The sequence below is a fragment of the Leopardus geoffroyi genome, chromosome D3, assembly GCF_018350155.1.
Source record: "Leopardus geoffroyi isolate Oge1 chromosome D3, O.geoffroyi_Oge1_pat1.0, whole genome shotgun sequence".
In the NCBI taxonomy this organism is placed as follows: domain Eukaryota; kingdom Metazoa; phylum Chordata; class Mammalia; order Carnivora; family Felidae; genus Leopardus; species Leopardus geoffroyi.
This window is the reverse complement of record NC_059339.1, coordinates 6,380,764-6,386,763: the sequence shown is the minus strand read 5'-3', so window position 1 is coordinate 6,386,763 and position 6,000 is coordinate 6,380,764.

Genomic DNA, 6,000 nt, shown 5'->3' with positions numbered 1-6,000 from the left:
TCAGGTTCTGTGTCTCCCTCTCTCTGACCCTCCCCCGTTCATGCTCTGTCTCTCTCTGTCTCAAAAATAAATAAACGTTAAAAAAAAATTAAAAAAAAAAAAAAAAGGCGGCATCCATGAACCGGGAAAGGGGGTTCTCGCCTGTCACCACATCTGCCAGTGTCTTAATCTTGGGCTTCCAGACTTCAGAACTGTGAGAGGTGCATCTCTGTTGTGTATAAAGAACCCAGTCTGCGGTATTTTTGTCATAGCAACCCAAGCTGACTAAGACAGGCTACTATTTTCTGAGCATTCCTATGTTTCAGGAGTCTGAGTGATCTCCCACACAACGCTGCCTTCGCCCTGTGCCTTGAGCTCCATCCCAAAGGGCTGACAACCCGAAATAGACTCGCACCCCCTCTTCCACCCACACCACCCTCCTGACTTCCCGTGGTTGCTGTTCCGGCTTCTCAGCCGTCCCTCTTCTCCTCCTCCTCCTCCTTCTTTGACAGACTTAAGAGGATCATGGACAATTCTGATGTCACCATTGCATCTAAACACTAGCAATGTCACATGAAACTCGTGGTCTGTTCTGCGTGGATTCTGCTTGATAGGCGACCTCCCTTCAAGGGCATTGTATAGGAGATTCCACTCAGGCTCCCCAAACCCATCTCAGAAAACAGGATGATCAAACCCTAGCAACCAGATTCTTTAACGTGCGTTGAGCACACGTTCTCTGAATGTCAATGCCTGTTTCCACCTCAAAGGAGGTTACCTGGAAATGTTAGATTTTCCCTCATGTTGCATTGGCCTGGTAGTGCTTCTCTGTTTTAAGAGTCTCATGCACACCAATGCTTGGGCTCTTAATTAAAGACCATGTTTAATGAAAAAAATATTAGCAAAGTAGAAAAACACCCACTTGTCCTTGTACGGGTTCCTTAGAAATGGGGCTTGAGACAAATTTTATGAGCTAATGCTTTATTGGAGGGTACAGTACCAGGAATTCAAGAGTGAGGGAAGAGAAGAAAGGCAGAAAAGGAAGGAGAGCAGATTCAAAGTAGAATATTACCAAGGTTGGCCCAGCTTTGCAAGAACACTCCATTGCTTGCTCAGTTTTCTGGAATGTCCCCGGGGAGAGGCTGTGGGCACCCACCGAATCTCAGATTCCGTCCATCACACAGAGTGTGGTACTGGGTGAGTGGGGTTGGGGGGAAGGGGAGCAATTTATCTGCCCACTCCTGTGGGTCTCTCTTGAGTTTTTCCCATGGGGCGTTAACCTCTCCCCATTTCCAGGTGGACTCCCTATAGTCAGGTGGGTCCGGGTGCTGAGGCGACTGCAGCCTTTGCCTGTGTGGGCAACTGAGGCCATCAGAAGTGTTGGGAGATAAGGGGACTGTGGCTTTGCAACCACGGGCGCAGTGTGAGCAGTGGCTGATGCCGTTCATGCTGGGAAGCAAGTGTCCCAGGTGGGACGAACAGGTCTGGGTTGGCCCAACCCAGAGTTCCCCCACTGACAAAATTATGTATTTAGTAGAGTTCCCCCCAGTTCCATTCTACTCCCAGGTAACTATGGTTGACACTTTGCTCGACGTTCTTCCTGATTTTTTTCCCCTGAGAATATGCACATTCTATTTTTCTAAACACACATTTATTAGTTTTACTTCCCAACACGCATTTACTTTTAAAATGGAAGCATGACGGGTCACCTGAGTGGCTCAGTCGGTTAAGTGTCTGACTCTTAATTTCGGCTCAGGTCATGATCTCACTGGTCATGAGTTCAAGCCCTGTGTCAGGCTCTGTGCTGACAGTGAGAACCCTGCTTGGGATTCTCTCTCTCCCTCTCTCTCTCTCTGCCCCTCCCCAGCTTGTGCATGCGCTCTGTCTCTCTCAAAGTAAATAAACTTTAAAAAAATAAAATGGAAGCATGACATACATATTAGTATGCAATTTGTTTTTTCACATCGTAATACCCTATAATTATTTTTCCAGCTCAGCATATGTAGACCTACTTTATTCTTTTTTTTTTTTTTTACAGATAAGTTTGCATACTTTAATTCTCCTGAATCCTAATAGGTTTTAACTCCTAACATACACATTTTAGTAGCATAAGTTCTAATATTTTTATTTTGTTTTAATTTTAATTCCAGTATAGTTAACATACAGTTATGTTAGTTTCAGGTGTACAATATAGTGATTCAGCATTTGTATACATTACTCAGTGCTCATCATACAAGTGCATTCCCTAATCCCTATGTTCCCTAATCCCTAGTCCATCCATCCCCCAACTCCTCCCCTCTGGTAACCATCAGTTTGTTCTCTATAGTTGAGAGTCTGTTTTTTTGGTTTGTCTTTTTTCTCCTTTGTTCATTTGTTTTGTTATTTAAATTCCATAGGTGAATCAAACTATATAGGATTTGTCTTTATTTATTTTGAGAGAGAGAGAGAGAGAGAGAGGAGGGGAGGGGCAGAGAGAGAGGGTGAATCTCAAGCAGGCTCCATGCTGACAGTGCCCCAATGTGGGGCTCAAACTCACAAACTGTGAAATCATGACCTGAGCTGAAATCAAGAGTCAGACACTTAACTGACTGAGCCACCCAGGCACCCACGGGATTTGTTTTCCTTTGACTGATTTATTTCACTTAGCATGACACCTGTAGATCCCTCCATGTTGTTGCAAATGACAAGATTTCATTCTTTTTAACGGCCGAGTAATGTTCCATTGTATATATATAGCACATTTCTTTATCCAGTCATCTGTGGATGGACACTTGGGTTGCTTTCTCCTCTTGGCTATTGCAAATAATGCTGCAATAAACATAGGGAGGCAGATATCTTTTTGAATTAGTGTTCTTGTATTCTCTGCATAAATACTCAGGAATGTAATTGCTGGATCGTAAGGAAGCTCTATTTTTAACTTTTGGAGGCACCTCCATACGGTTTTCCACAGTGGCTGCACCCGTTTGCATTCCCACCAACAGTGCACAAGGGCTCCTTTTTCTCCACGTCCTCGCCAACACCTCGATTTTAGCCATTCCTCAGTCTTTTTTTAGTAGATAATACCTCCTTCATTCTTTACATTAAAAAAAAGTTTATTTATTTTTGAGAGAGAGAGAGAGACAGAGACAGAGAGAGAGACAGAGCATGAGCAGGGGAGGGGCAGAGAGAGAGAAAGGAAGACACAGAATCCGAAGCAGGCTCCAGGCTCTGAGCCGTCAGCACAGGGCCTGACGCGGGGCTTGAACTCGCAAACCGCGAGATCATGACCTGAGCCGAAGTCGGATGCTTAACCGGCTGAGCCACCCAGGCGCCCCTTCTTCATTTTTTTAAGTGATGGTATAGCTTTTTGGTTTATGGATATACTGTAATTTACCTGATCATTTCTCCCTTGATAGACACTGGCAGGATTTTATGGTTTGTGCTATTTTATTTATTTATTTATTTACTTATTTATTATTTGAGAGAGAGAGAGAGAGCGAGCGAGCACACGAGCAGGGGAGAGAGGCAGAGGGAGAGGGAGAGAATCTTAAGACATGTGGTTCCGTCCCATGATTCTGGGATCACGACCTGAACCGCAAGCAGGAGTGGGATGCTTGACAGACTGAGCCCCGCCTCCCCCAGACTGTGCTCTTTTAAACAACGTTGCTGTGCAGATGGACACAATTTGTGGGTTTTTTTTTTTTTCAACTGTGTGAGAAGTGAGTGAGTTGCATTGTTCTTTGGGGGCTGGGGCAGGGGTGTCTAGCCCTTCTTTATTCCCCACATTTCGAGGACACTAGTCCTTTTCCAGTTTTTAGGCTTGGCAAGGTCAAAACCCTCAGACAACGCTGTCAGGAGTGTTTGGCGAAATCCCTCTGACAAAGAGTCCGTGTCTGCTAAATGTGAACGTACATCTGCCCTGTGACCCAGCAATTCCACGTCTAGGTTTATGCACAATAGGAGTGAACACAGAATGTCCGTATCTGTTACTCAGAATCACCCATCACAGCAGGGAGCTGAATGCACTTTTTTCGGGTCCAGCTTCTTTCCTTAGCATAATGGTTTGAAGATTCATTCAAACTGTGGTGTGTCTAAATAGCTCATTCTTTTTTTTTTTTAATTATTTAATGTTTTTATTTGTTTTTGAGTCAGAGAGAGACAGAGCACGAGCAGGGGAGGGGCAGAGAGAGAGGGGGAGACACAGAATCTGAAGCGGGCTCTAGGCTCTGAGCTGTCAGCACAGAGCCTGATGCGGGGCTTGAACTCACGGAGTGTGAGATCATGACCTGAGCTGAAGTTGGACGCTCAACCGACTGAACCACCCAGGTGCCCCATCATTCTTTTTATTGCTGACCGGTATTCCACTGTATGGCCAACACCACATTTGCTCATCCATTCGCCTGTTGTTGGGCGTTTCGGTCATTTCCGGTTTTTGCCTCGTTCCAACACTGTGACTGTTCATGTGTAAGTCTTTCTGGACGTGTGGGTTCCTTTTGGGTAAACACCTAGAAGTGCGCCGTCTGGGCTGCAGGATAAGCATACGTTTAACCTCTCAAGAAACGTGCTTGGGGCGCCTGGGGGGCTCAGTCGGTGAAGCGTCCGACTCCGGCTCAGGCCACGATCTTGCAGTTCGTGGGTTCGAGCCCCGTGTTGGGCTCTGTGCTGACAGTTCAGAGCCTGGAGCCTGCTTCAGATTCTGTCCCCCTCTCTCTCTGCCCCTCCCCTGCTCACGCTCTGTTTCTGTCTCAAAAATAAATAAACTTAAAAAAAAATCCAACGCATCACCTTTTCCCAAATGGTTGTGCCGTTTTACATTCCCTCCATCAGTGATGAAACAGAACAGGCTGAGCCTTTGTAATGTTACCAATGTCCCTGGGGATTCTGCGGCTCACCTGAGTTCAGAACCACTGGCTTAGAGGATGATGGATTGAGGGGGTTGCTCTTTTCCTTCAGGAGGTGACAGGAAGCGCGGAGCCTCTGAATCAGAAGTGTGCCTGGTGCAGGGGAGATAGAGGGCCGGCAAGCGGGTCGGTGGGCTTGACTGGCTCTGCGAGGGGAAATGCCTCGATAGAGACCAGAGCGGAGGGGCGGGGGCAGGGAAGGATACGCTGTATGGACTCAATTCTGAATGATGTTGGGAGCCACTGTCGGGTTTTGGAGCAGAAGCATGACATGATTTTGTAGCTTAGGAAACTGAAGCTCAGAGAGGTGAATGAACCGGCCACAGGGTCACACAGTAAGTGGCTGAGCTGAGATTCAAGCCTGGTCTGTCCACAGCCAGAGCGCGTGTGATTGACCTCTGTAGTCCCTTTGAGCTGTCTTTGGTATCAAATACACACATAAAAAGATGTTTGGAAGCCGTCGATGTCCTGCCAAAGACCACCAGGAACACACTAGAAGTTGAGACAATTGGATTTATTACTCATTACAGCGCGGGAGACCTGATGCCCTGTGCAACTGCGGGGGTGTCTCAGTAAGAGAACTCAGGGTGTTAGAAAGAACTGATTATAGGACTCGGGCTTTGGTTGGGTGATTCTGGGGAGAGTTAAGGATCTAGGAGTTTTGCCCTGGAGCGGTGCTGTCAGGAAGCAGGGATAATTCTAGGACTGGGGCTCTTAAATCTTATGTATGTATGTATGTATGTATGTATGAGAGAGAGCACACAAGCGGGTGAGAGGGGCAGACGGAGAGAATCAGTTCGACTCCACGACCCTGGGATCACGACCTGAGCCCAAACCAAGAGTCGGACACTCGACCCACTGAGCTACGCAGGTGCCCTGGGCTCTCAAATCTTATCCAGAGGACAGTAGAGCCAGGCTGAGGCTGTAATTGGTAAAGCAGCAGCCGTTACTGCTATTAGCCAAGAAGGGGAGATGTTTGGTATTTCGTGGCCTGGACCATGTTCGTGTTCTGTCTTGTTTTATGGTGGTCCCGAGGTGGCCTTGTCTGATGTTGATGTTCTGTGAAATTGTTATTTCAACGGGAGAACACGGAGGCCAGCTGACAGGGCCAGGCCAGCTCCTGGATGTCAGGCACTGCTCTCCT